Source organism: Canis lupus, chromosome 11 (genome assembly GCF_003254725.2).
Source record: "Canis lupus dingo isolate Sandy chromosome 11, ASM325472v2, whole genome shotgun sequence".
Classification (NCBI taxonomy): domain Eukaryota; kingdom Metazoa; phylum Chordata; class Mammalia; order Carnivora; family Canidae; genus Canis; species Canis lupus.
The window spans coordinates 8,429,373-8,443,254 of NC_064253.1; the positions used below are offsets into that span (position 1 = coordinate 8,429,373).

Genomic DNA, 13,882 nt, shown 5'->3' on the forward strand with positions numbered 1-13,882 from the left:
CCTATACATGAGCACTTATATTGAGATCCTCACATTTCTGAATTTCAACACTGGGCACACAGATTTACACATGAAGACTATAGATTTTCAGAACCATCTCTATGGACAATTCACTCCCAACAACCACCCCCCATTCTGACTCCCCTCAAACTCTCAGCTGAAATGGACCAGGGTGGCTAGGGTGGCCTCTAACAGCTCTTCCTGCAGCTGGAGCCATGGTAGCTGCCCCAATTCTTGCCAAGTCAAACAACCTGAAATGCACTGCTCATTCTCAGCCCCACACAGTCCTTATCTCACTGCCATCTTTTCTGTCTCCTGTATATTTGGATCCTTCCAGGGTGAGAAAAGGGAACTACAATGGATAGCAAGCAGATGTTTTATACTGAGGCCTGATAGGGAGTTTCACCAGGCCAGACTCCTACAGTAGAAGTCGGCCAGCAGGATCCTCAACGAGCAAGAGAGACAAGGAACATCTCCACATAAACCAGAGAAGATAGCAAAAACAGCACAAAGACCCAGACAAAGACTAGCTACCCTATATCAATTTCCTTGAGGTCCACGTGGCTGATACAGGAAGTGAAGGGGCAAATCTTTAAAAGGAGAGAAATATCCCAAGTTTGAATCCTGAATCAAATGAGTATTCATCCCAAAGACATTGAACCAATTTCACAGAGACTATTTAAAAACAGAAGAGACAAAGTTAGCAAGATAACAAGAACTGGCAAATTTTAGATTTATTTTTCCTGCTCCCCAAATGGAATATATGGGATTGAGGAAAAGATGAGGTCACTTATGGCAAATAAAAAGTATTGTTTAAGTTGAAATGTAAATGTTGTCCTATGTGTACGTGTCTGTTTGTGTGTGTTTTATGTCAGATAGCCTGATTTTCTTTTTGACATGGACAATCCATGCAAGTATTTCAGCAAGGCATTTTTATAAAGTCTCTCATGGTATCTTTGTGGACAAATGGAGAAATGTGGGCTGGATGATAAAGCACTTATGTGAACTCTAGAGCTGCCTATATTTTGTTCCTTTTTGGACACCAAATTTTCAAGGAGACAGTGACAAAGTGGATTTTCCTGTAACAAAATGGCCAGAATGACAAACAACCTGGTAATCCTGTCCTAGGGGGATAGAATGTTTTATCTTAGGAAAATGAAGGCTCTAGGTGCAGGAGGGAAGGAGGTATGTATATGTGATAGAGTGGAATGAGTACTCTCTTGGAGGCAACCAAGGTTCAAATCATGAATCTTCTTTACTACAAAATGCTTTGTGTCATCCACATGCACTTACCATGCTCTGTATTGTAACTCCATTTTTGCAACAATATATACAGGGCAGGATGAACAATACCACCCACTGGGAGAGAAAGCCAGAGCTGGAGAGAACAGGATAGCAAAGGTAGGACTCAGAAAGAGCCAGCAGCCCAAGGGAGGTGTTGATATTCACACGTAAGTTCATATTCTAGACAGGGCATTTCTGGAGCAATTCCAGATGGAAGGCAACAGGGTTCTATCACCAAGATGCAACATAAAAGTGGCTTTACCTCAATTGGGGAAGTAGGGTTGGAGATAGTTGGAAGGCCAAATCTGGAGGAGGGCTACATCCAAGACAGTTCTTTCTAAGAGCTGATGGAGATGACAGCAAACAAGACAACACTGGATGTGGACCTGACAGGAACACAGCTGGAAATCAATCCCCTGCCAGCCTGGCTTTAAGGGATGACTTCTCAAAAATTTAACTGAAGGAGTGAGATGTGGTGAAAGCCCAGAAAGAAGAGGATCTGTCTGCCCCAAAGGAGGCATAGAAAGCTGCCAGCTGCCCTGTTCTGTGCCATATAGACTACTGGTCCTACTGGACCACAGACGTGCCTGGAATTCCACTTGAAGATGATAATTCCTTTGGCTGAAATGGAAATGGTCTTTAAATGTTTATCACAATGTCAGCATCCTTGGGAGAAACAATATATTAAGCATTATAATGCTTTAATACTTTAATGAGGGTTCGTTCCAGAAGTCACACTCATGTTCAGTAGTGACAGCTAAGCAAGATCCATACTGCAAGATCAAGAATCTACTTTAGTTCAGAGGATTGTTTGGAAGAGCCAAACAAGGGCATGATGCCCCTCCAGGAGCTAGAGAGCCTAGGCCAGCAGAGCAGGGAAGAATCCTGAATTTCTGGAGGCAAAGAGAGAGAGAGAGGATGAGCCCCGGAAATAGAAGAAGGGCCTTGAGGAGATGTATGAAGAAGGCCCCTGAGGTGCACCCCATCTACCTCGTAGTTCAGCTGAGGGGCAGACCCATCCATTCCTGCTTTATTTCACATCTCTTTGCCAACAGCAAAATAAACATGCACTAACTCAGTGAGTTTCTTGACCATTTGAAAAAACTGTTCTTAACAGAGCTAAAACAAAACCAGTTGTTCATTCATAAAGCATGACATCACTAAGATTAGATTATTTTATCTGAGGTCCTTCAAACTAAAAATCAGACATCTGCCTTTTGCAAAAATTGAAGAGCCAATCTTTCGCCTTTCTTCATACCCGAGAACCTGGGCAAACCACTGGAAAATAAGAGAGATGGGGCGGGGGGGGGTACACCCAGAATACCAATATAAATGCTCCAAAGTCATTGCATTAAACAAATGTATTTGAATTATGTGCCAGGCTTTTTGGTCCTTCTCATGTTAGAAACAGAAACTAAGAGGGATGCCCAAGAATCACCCAAAAGTAGGTACTCTGATAGTTTTAAGAAGTGATCATTACCAGAAATAGAGAAATACCATTAAACTAAGAGAGCTTAACAACTTGGGGTCTTGTACACAGAGGAAAAGGTGTCCAGTTGTCTCAAAAGCCTTGAGGATGTGGAATGTTCAAGTTCACAACTGAGGCAAAATTACTAAGAAAAGACAGAATGGAATGAAATTATTCTAGGAATACTCTCCTTTAGTTAAGCCACACAACCTTTATTATCTCTATCCTGTACTGGTGTCCTTCTAGTAAATGAAAATATTTAATATCTTAAATGCAACCCTAGGCATGACAGGGTTAATAAAGATTAAACCACCAGTGAATTAATTATTGGATTCTTGAGAGGCAAGTCATCACTGATAAGGTGCTGCACTAGGAAAAAAAAGTGTGCAAAGGATTAACACATCACAAAAATTCAGATATGAATGAGACTCAAGCATCTCTCAACAGAGAATTTGCCATAGCAAACAGCAAACTTTGGGGGCACCTGGGTAGCTCAGCAGGTAAGTGGAAGACTTTGCATATTGGCTCAGGTCATGACCTCAGGGTCTTGGGATTGAATCCCATTTCAGGCTCCATGCTCAGTAGGGAGTCTGCTTCAGGATTCTCTCTCCCTGTCCGTACCCACCCTCTCTATCTCTCTCTCTCAAATAAATCTAGAGAGGGAAAGGGAAAAGGAAAAAGGGAAAAGGGGAAAAGGAAGGGAGGGAAGGGGAGGGGAGAGAAGGGAAGGGAAAGGAAGGATGAATGACCTCATTCCTCTCTCATTACAGATGAGAGAATCACCAAGCTGACCTATTTGTGATGGTTCCTTACTTCTAAAGCCTAGAGAGTGGGTGTAAGAGCCTGGAGGCTCCTGACAGAATCAAGTGGTCAGGCAGGGGTCTCCTCATTCCAATTCATGTCCTTAGATCTGACTGGAACATAGGCACACTACTACAGGTATTCCTCGTCATAGAGGGCAATATATCATCTCTCTAACAAGAGCTCATTCCATCCTGTCCAGTGGGTTTGCATCAAAAAGACACACTAACTCATGGAGGACCATTTGTGACAGGTTCACTGGGATTCTTAGGACTGAGATAAGGAGGAGACAGGAAATAAAGTGCATTTCCTATTTAGTCCACTCCATCCCCACGACCATTTTTAGAAAAGCCTAAAAGTAAAGAATATTAAATATGATTAGCCTTACACAAATCAGTATGGAAACTGGAAAATCTTACCAAGTCCTGAAAACGGTAAGTTTTATTAACCAAGGTAGGGCTTTTACAAAATATTATTTCTTTTTTTCAACAAACTATTTAAGAAGAAAATTACATTTTTAAATATAAATTTGGGTGAACATTTATCATTGCCTTTCCAGCTTCCGTCATGCCTTCTCATGCTCTTGATTTTTGTTTGAGCACTTTTCCCTTGCTTTCTTTCTATCCACTGGACTCCTGAGGGCTCCGCTGGCCCCACGGGAAGGTAATTCCCCAGCCCAAGTTAACCATGCATAGGATTTCCCTACATCACATCCAAGGTCTAGAGGTAGGCATGTGATCTAAATCAATTCAATCAGAGAGAATCTCAGAAGGTTCACTGGATCAACTGGAAAAGAGGCAGAGGCAGTGAAGCTGTAGGCTGGAAAAGTTTCAGCAATGGGGCTGACCATGGAGGAAAGACAATATAGAGGAAGCAGAAATGAGAAATGGAGAGAAACAGAGTCCTGGTGACACCATTTGAGCCCCTTCATCAAACAGCCCTATATACACCTCTCACTTTTGACAGCCATTAAATTTCCCTCTTGCTAAAGTCCATCTGTGTTGGTTTTCTGTTAATAACTGCTAAAATCACCAGCTGTAATGATTTCAGATAAATGAGATGCTACTTTATGGAATGAATATTTACAGAGCCAATAATTGTGCATCAGTTAATGCTTTTCACTCATACCTCAAAATCATGTTTTCCTCAGGAATTATGAAATGTTCTTAAAGACAGGACTCCTAGTTTTTGCAGCTATAATCTAGAGAGCACATTGGAATATTTCCTCTTGCCTCCTTAAAAAACCCTGAAATCAGGATTTTTTTCTCACTAGAATTTCCCTTAATTTCCTTTTAAAATTTCCTTAACAATTTTTTTCACTGAACTCTACTATAAAACATTTCCTCTAGAATAAAAACTTTCTCTGAAAATTGCAATGACTAAAAACAGTGGGATTTAAATGGCGAATAATTCATAAATAATTCTTAGGGATCATTTTCAAAAACAATTATTACACTTGGCCCACATAACATGAAGTAGTGCATAAAATATATGGAAATTGTTTAAAAAGGAAGTAGGGCCCCAATCCAAAACAAGCAAAAAAGAAAAAAAAACTGCCTGCGAGTAAAACAAACATTTCACACACGTCCTCATCCACCCAACATGAGTCTAGTGCAAAGAAAGGGTGAGTCAGCTTCAAACCTGGGTCACCCCACATCAACCTAAGAACCAGTCCCAGGACCTGTTGGCATAGTCAGCCTAACTCCCCTTGGCTCGACCCAGTGCTCATATTCATGTGCCCAGAGATGGAAAAAGCCTTGGAAGTATTGCTTTCTGAATGGGCATAAAGTGCCTATTGAAACCAAGAATTCTTCCTCCTTGTGGGGCTGACCTTACCACTCTGCCCACATTCCCCCGAGGTATAGACAGTAGCTGGAACTGAGGAAATGCCTTTCAGCAGTTTTGTGCAAATGAAATTGGAGAAATTTGCACAGTATGTGTGGAACCCATTGTTCATATCTAGGCTTATGAGCTGTTTTCCTCCTGAGAGCACAAAAGAGCTCGTGAGAGTGAAAAAGGAATCCTATTGGAGGAGGGGAAGCCTGAGAGGCCTCCCAGAGGACCCTTCCGTGCAGACCTCATTTATTACGAATGACTGCAGCAGAGGCCTACTGAAAGGAGGTCATAGGTATTTACCTTTCTTTTCTGGTCTGTTTCAATCTCGTTTATGGAGGAGAGAAAATGCCAATGCTCTCCTCATGCTTGAGCCCCCAACGAATTCATTCTGCACATTTTTGCATGGAGCAGTAGACTTTTTAAACAAAAGAAAATGTCATTGGAATGGACTTAAGCTTTATTCACAGACTGATTTCTTACCTGAGCCACACTGGATTACTCACTCCCCTCCCCCAGTCCTACTATTTCTTACAAGTGAGACTTTGTCAGAATGGTAGAGTGGCAGCTTTTATGGCCTAACACATCCTTAACTATCACTCACCTCTAATAACACTACAACATGGCGCACATAGAGAAGTGTACAGGGTATGGGATGAAAACAGAGTAATAGTTTACAAATGTACTTGCATGATTAGTAGGCTAATGTATGTAAAGTAATTTATGAATAATCCAAAAAAGTAGATGTTCTAAACTCTATTTATATTTGTCTTTGTGAATATGGTTATATATGTCTGGTAACTGACCTCAATTAATGTGTATGTTTTCATTCAGTAAATATTAATTAAATGAATACTTTGTGCTAGGCACTGTGCTAAGGGCTAAGTACATACACAAAAAATGACAAATATCTGCCTTTGAAGGTTTCTCCTTCTGCTAAGGAAAATAAGAAAACAGATAATGTTCTAGAGAGTTTAAGCAAAGAATGTAGAATATTAAGGAAAATGAACATATTCAGGTACAAGTGTTAACAGGATGGGTTATATGACTAACTGCCAAGAAGCTTCTCAGGGTGGCCCTAACCTAGTAACTTCCAGGTACAAGAACTGCTGTATCAGCTCTGATACCTGATTTTGTCAGCGCACTGACAATGAAATCTCTCTGGGACATTAACTTATAGTAACTGTGCTTAACCAGGAATTCTGATTCTAATTAACAGGTTTACAATGAAACTTGCATTGTCTTGAGGATTACAGACAGCTTGAGGTGGTGAACAGCCAGCTCACTCTGCTTCACAAGACAGCTCTACTACCTACATATTCTCAACCTCAGTTATACTCAAAAGAATGTTTAGATTAGTATGGAGTCCAAGCTAGACAAATTACATGAATGAAACACATGTTTGATGACTTTAGGCCAAGGTGGATGAGGAACCCATCTCCACGTGGGTGAGAACTGCTAAGGACACCTGGACACTTAAGACAGCAGTCACCCTCCCCCCAGCCAAGGCAAGGGCATGCTTTCCCAGATGACCAACTACTTCCTTAACAACTCTTTTTAAAGTCTAAATACATGTAACTTTTATGTATGTACATATTTCTCTGACTGCAGATAAATTAAGAAAAAATTAAAATTACCCGTGGTCTCCTAGATTTTGGAATGCTTCCCCTGCCCTGCCTCCAAAATCTACATAACATTTGCACAGATGATGATGTATGTAAATATTTGCACATATATATACATCTACATATATTTACATGTATCCCATGATAAGCTAAGGGATCTGGAATATTCCATGTCAGCACGATATCACACCCAAAAGACATTTTGGTTCAGCATCTAAAATAATTGACAAGTAACTTAAATATTTCTAATAGTCTTCTGCAAAAAAAAAAAGAAAAGAAAAGAAAACACAAAGCAGGAATATATTTAGCAGAAATTCATAAAAACCTTCTTACCTCATTTGATGGATTTTCTCAGTGTCTCGCCCCTATAGTTCTCTTCCACTCCCACCCCCAAAATTTACCCCCTTCAAAACTCCCTCAGTCTTTTCAAACCAACAAGTGTTCTTGCTCCCTCTGTCTTCGTCTTGGTCCTTTTGAAGTATAAATCTGGCTATTCCCCCATCAGTATTAGCGCCATTCAGCATCTACTTTCCCCACTAATTGTAAGCAGAGTGAAGGAAGTGAACATGTCTTTCTTCTTTCCAACTGACCATATTGTCAAGCACAGTGTGTTTAATACATTTGTTGGTCAATGAAAACACACAGACACACACATGGTTTTACAGAATCGGACCTATCCTCATATACCTTTGAATCACTTGCGTTGAACATTGGGAACAATTTCCCAAGTCAACAATTTCTTTCCATAGACCATGTTATTGGTTGTATAATATTCCATTACATAACTGGTCCATAATTTCATCATTTCCCAATTTGGATTTTTCCTTTTTCTCCACATAAACAATGCATCAGTAAAGACCTTTGAACAAAATTACTTCTGATTATTCCCTTAGAATGACTTATACAAGTAGAATCACTGGACTTGAATACAAACTTCTTAAGGTCTCAACACAGACCAGCAAACTGCTTCACAGACAATTGCAATTTCAGCTCCACAGCACACAACACTGCTCCTCTCCCTGAACCCTTCTCAGCACAGAGTATTGAGGTTTTTTGTTTTTATCTTCTCAAAATTGAAATTTGAAAAACAATATATTTCTTTTGGATATAATGATACCTTCACTAAGGACTGACCTAAGAGACAATACACATTAAATCTTCAATGTCACACAGTTAACATTTCCAAGGTGACCCCATGTCCTCTATTTCCAAGTTGATGCCTTCCATTTTTTTGGAACAAAGTGAAGTATAAATGAATACAGTTTCCAAGTTCTAGATGAGCACCTCATTGCTGCTCCCAGCGGAAAAAATTGAAGACAACTCCATGTGCAAAAGAAAAATGTAAGAAAAGCCTCAGAGAGAACATAGAAGGCTTTTTAGAGGAGAAAAAAATGATAAAAAGGAGCTTTGAACAAAAGTTCTTCCAACACTGAGACAATGAAGGTAAGTACATATGCTAGACTTGATATATTAGTACCCCCAAGGTACCTCTGGCTTGCAGATCCTGTACAGACATTTCCCACACTGACACTGAGCTTGGCCATATGACTTGCTTTGGCCAAGGGAATGTCAGCAAATATGACACTGGGCAGACTCTATACGCACCTGTCCATTAGCACTTGCCCACTCTCATGTGGACAAAATCAGATGAAAGATCACAAAGAGAGAGGATCATCTCAACTGTTCCAACCATGGCCCCAGACACATGAGTAAGGCAATAGTAAGACCCTAATAAAGTTCCCAACCAACCAGTCACATGACTAAAGCACTAGTAAGACCAACAGAAAAATCATGCAGACAAATCAGTGTTGCCTTTATCCCCAAGTCTAGGGGACTTGTTATGCAGCAATTGATAACTGATCCAGCACATTCTAAGCATAAAAAAACAACACTCCTTCAACATTTACTGAGCACTTAGAATGCATGGTCCTGAAAGAGAGACTCACATGTTAATTATAATAATAAAAGAAACTATATAGTGTGACAATGGCTATAATATTTGATAGGTAGAGGCCCAAAGGAAGGAGTTCTCCACTTTAGTTTGGTTAGTTGGAAATTTCACATGAACTTTCCTTTCAGAATGACCAGACAGGGGCACCTGAGTAGCTCAGTCAGTTCAGTATCTACTTTTGGGTCAGGCCATGATCCCAGGGCCCTGGGATAGAGTCTCACATCAGGCTTCCTGCTCAGCAGACAGCCTACTTCTTCCTCTGCCTGTTACTCCCCCTTCTTGTGCTCTCTCTCTGACAAATAAATAAAATAAAATCTTTATAAGTAAGTAAGTGAAAGAAAGAAAGAAAGAAAGAAAGAAAGAAAGAAAGAAAGAAAGAAAGAAAGAGAAAGAAAGAAAAGACAAGACAAGACCAGGCAGACTAAGAAGAAAAAGATTCTAAAAACTAGAGGAAATAATGATGGTGTACAGATAAGAAACAAAACAGGATGTTCAGGAACCTGCACATAACATTATCCAATATGAGTACTGGCAGGAGAAAAACAAAAGATGAATTCTTCAGACTCAGATAAGGACTAAATAAATTCTTAGTGTCTCCATTTTACAGATATTATGTGGGAGAGTATAGAAGTGAGTGAGTCTCTCCTCTTAAGCCTATACCACTTGGCCTTTCTAGAATGCCCAATGTATTGAGATCTAAATGCATCATGGTTCATGTCACATTTTACCTCAACCTTACATGATAAGGTATCAAGTGGGGGGAGTGGCACTCACAAGTGTCAAATCACATCCCACTTTGGATGGCTCATTCGGCAACTGAATTCATTCCAGTGGATACATCATTACTGTGTCTCACATCTGACATCGTAGAATTCCGCTAGATTTTAGAAATCTTTTCTTAAAATTATTAATAGGAATCTGAAATGACCTAACCAAGCAAACAGATTTTAGATGATTCAGGGAACAGATATAGAGAGTCAAGTGATAGCCAACAAATAACATGAAACCAGCAGTATGAGACTTACAGTGAATGTACTAAGGATTACACACCAGTAAACAAGCCACTAAATTTTTTAATATGAAGAAACAGAGAGTAGAATGAAATAGCACCAGCTAATCCTTAGCTGACAAGAGTAATTTTACTGAGTCACTAGGCTCCATTTTCACATAAAGGTAGGATTTTACATTAGTGGGAATATGATGTAAAAAATAATACAGTGAAGATGAAATCAAATTTTCTTTTAAAGATTTTATTTGAAAAAAAATAGAGATTTTGATAGAAAGAGAGCAGGAGCAGGCACTTAACCAAACGAGCCAGTCAGGTGCCCCAAAAACCAAATCTTGATTTGTAAATATCTAATACTGGTGTTGGCCATCCAACAATTTGTTGAATGTATAAAAGAAAGAGCTATAACTTGTCATTTGGTTTTGGCAAATCTCCTAGGCAGCAAGCTCCAGACCCAGCCCTCCCCACCAACACGCACTGTGAACACTGGCTGTAGAATAGATAGAGGGCCCCCTTAACCCCATCAGCTGTTGATATTTACAGAGGAGTCTCCCCCGCGCTCCAGATAAGGAATGACAGCACATGCAACAAAATTAGTGAGGGTCAACAGAACAAGAGTCAGCAGTTAATCGATTGCAGAAGGAAAGCTTCAGTGAAAGGAGCCAGACCCCTGTTTTCTCAGGATAATCAAATGCCTGACTCATGTAGACTCATAAAATTGACTTGTTTTTTTCCTTGATTTAATTGACTGATGCCTAGGTATTACATAAACTTAGGTGTCCTCAAGATAAGACTTAATACTATACTACTAAAGCTAGACACCTAATTACTTTCGTTCCACATGAAAGATAGCCCAGTAAAATGGATGGATGCCTTTTCCACCAAGACAAGCCCTTGCTTTGAAAGTGTCAAGGGGCTCTGTGTAAGCCTACAGAGGGACACCTTCCATAAATCATGCCAATCAGATAAATCTGCAGCAATAAACAGTAAAGATGAAGTTATAACTACAAAATACATTACATATGTAAATATTACTCTGAATTCTGTTTTGCTTATTCAAAACTGACTCCAGTATGGTATTTTATAACTTTAGATCTGATTTTAAATCATACAATATCAGGCATAGGAGGGACTTTGGAACTTTTCTAGCCCAATAAATCACTCAAAAGAGAAATGTCACATACACCATGTCTGGAGATTGGACATAAAGTATGATGAAAGGAAAAAAAGGGGGGAAAAAGCAAATTATTAAAGTAAAAATAAAACCTCAAAACAGCATATTTCATATCTGAATACCTCTAATTATAATACAATTCTCCTATAAATTAGGATTAAATATGATTCTTGATATTTTCACCCAATGACACTTTTGGAAATGCATGTGATTAATCTCATACATTTGCTTTTCTGGGCATACAAAGCTACGTAAGTAAACTTGTTATGTTTTGCTCTTGCAAAATTTTTAACATTTCTGATTTAAGGAAGCCTCAGTTTTCAATTTCTATCTTTATATACAAATATTTTTCAAAAATTTAACTATATATCCTTAAAATAGTGTCTAAAAGTACTCCACCCAATACTTCCATCAGTAACTATTTTTGAACACATCTTTATAATTTATCAATTATATACATTTTTTTTTTACTATTGTATGACATATATCAATATGAACTTTTAATAAGATCATTTAGAAAGGGATCCCTGGGTGGCTCAGCGGTTTGGCTCCTGCCTTCGGTCCAGGGTGTGATCCTGGAGTCCCGGGATCAAATCCCACATCAGGCTCCCTGCATGGAGCCTACTTCTCCCTCTGCCTGTGTCTCTGCCTCTCTCTCTGTGTCTCTCATGAATAAATAAATAAAATCTTTAAAAAACAAAAAAGATCATTTAGAAAAAAGAATGCTATACCACCCGATAAACATTGCTACTCTATGTAGCCAAATGACTCCCCTTATGCCTCACCCCAACCTACATATTCTCTGGCAAAAGACAATAAGTTTACTTTCTAGAAAGCTTTCCGTGGTTGGGTGAAGCACTGTACTGGGAATGATTAAGTTAAATTCTACATACAGAAAGGGGAGACCTCTAGCCCCTTTACTTTACTTAGCTACTAGAATACTAGAAATCAAGTTTATTCCAACCATGAATGAAACAGGAGGTCCTTCTGAAGAAATGGAACTGCTCAAAGCATAGCTATACTATTCAGCAATTTCAGAGTGAAAAAAACCTGCTCACTGCCTTATTACCCCATTATGAATCTCATTAGCAGATAAGCTTCAATCACACACACAGAAATTTCATTAAGCTTGTTCATGTCCCATTCTGGAATGTGAACAAAGAACCAAAACCACCAAAAATTTCAGAAAGGTTTCAGACATGAAAGGTAAAGATCAAAACGAACAGAAAAAAAAAAGGCACACAGAACAGAGCACAGGTTTTTTTTTTTAAAGGCAAACAACAACAAAAACTAAAGAGTAATCAAAGCTTTAAGAAAATATATCCAAGAAATCATGTTATAATCGAAGAATATTAACAGAAAAAAAGAAAGATACCTTGGAGATAAAAATGTTATCCACAAAATAGTTCCATATAAGAACTGAAAAAAAAGGATGACAAAATATACCAGAAAGTAGAACATAAAAATAAAGAGATGAAAAATGGGGAAAAAATAAGAAAATTAAAATCAACATAAAAGTTCCCATATCAAAAAAAAGTTCCCATGTCTAATTAATAGGAGTTCTAAAAAGAGAGAATAGAGGGAACTAAAATAAAAATAACATAAGCAATAAAGTTTCAAAACTGAAGGATATGAGGGTCTACAATGAGGCATGCCATCCTGAAATTTCAGATCCCTGGAGGGAAAAGTAACATCCATAAAAGGTTCCAGAGAAAAACAAGGGTCAGAAATCAACATGGCATTAGATTTGATAGGAATTTTGGAAGATACAAGAAGAAGAAACAATGCCTTAATTAGGAAAAAAATATATTTCTAATACTCAGCAAAACTACCAATTAAGGCATTTTCAGACATGCAAGTTCCTGAAAAGCTTCCCTCTCATACGTCTTCCATCAGGAAGCTCATGGAGAATGGGACCCACCAAAATGAGAGAGAAAAATAAGAAAAAAAGAAGGAATGAGATACAACAAAGAAAAGAGGCAAGGGGAATTTCAAGATGGGATGGTAAGTATGCAGCAGGTCTAAAAAGCAACCATCACCATAATAATCTAAATACTGAATATTAAATTAAATAAAATTTTTATACTAATCATACTGGGGCAATGGAAGAAAGACAAGCATGATAAGCAGAATAAAGGAGAACAAAATCCTCATCGTTCACAATAGAAGTCAACAGATAATGTCTACAACAGAAAAATCAAGGAATAGCAGTATGGGCATACTATTCAGAAACATGGAGGTAAATGGGAAAAGAAACAGTCTTGGGGAAAAGGAATGAGGGTAGCAATGAGCCTAACTAGAAAACAGTGCTTCTATTATAAACCTTGTAAATTTTAAGCTTTGTCCATGTATTTCATTCATACACATAAAAATAAGTTACAGAGGAAATTAATGATTCCAATATTTACTTCCTGGAAGTGGGAAAATTTTGGACTCTATGCGCATTCCATTTTGGACACCTCATTTTATACAATAAGACAAATAAGATCTGATTTCAGTAGTACAGTTCCTCGAAGCTCTGCAAGTTGATGAGTTGTACAATAATGTAGAATTCAGAGAGAAGCCTCTAGTCTATCTCAATCCATAAATGACATTTTATTTAGGACCAGTCTACTTAGATAAGTCAGTTCTAGGCACCAGAAGCCCAGTTTCATTTCCCCGTACATAGCAAACTTTCTGATTCCACAATGCTCAGAAAAACCACCTGGAGTACTAGTTAAAAATGCAGACTCCATACTCT

The 13,882-nt window shown here is 38.6% G+C and overlaps 1 long non-coding RNA gene across 4 annotated transcripts in view; it reads left to right on the plus strand.

The window, feature by feature from the left end:
* LOC112659633 (uncharacterized) overlaps positions 1 to 7,024 on the plus strand; it is a 52,289-nt gene extending 45,265 nt beyond the window's left edge. For 3 of the 4 annotated variants that reach the window (XR_007413894.1, XR_003136420.3, XR_003136422.3), the window contains one exon: positions 338 to 815. This is a non-coding gene — a long non-coding RNA (uncharacterized LOC112659633). Of the gene's footprint in view, positions 1 to 337; positions 816 to 6,605 lie in introns of those variants that run through there. The other variant, XR_003136421.3, reaches the window with a different exon arrangement.
* The last annotated feature ends 6,858 nt before the right edge of the window (positions 7,025 to 13,882 follow it).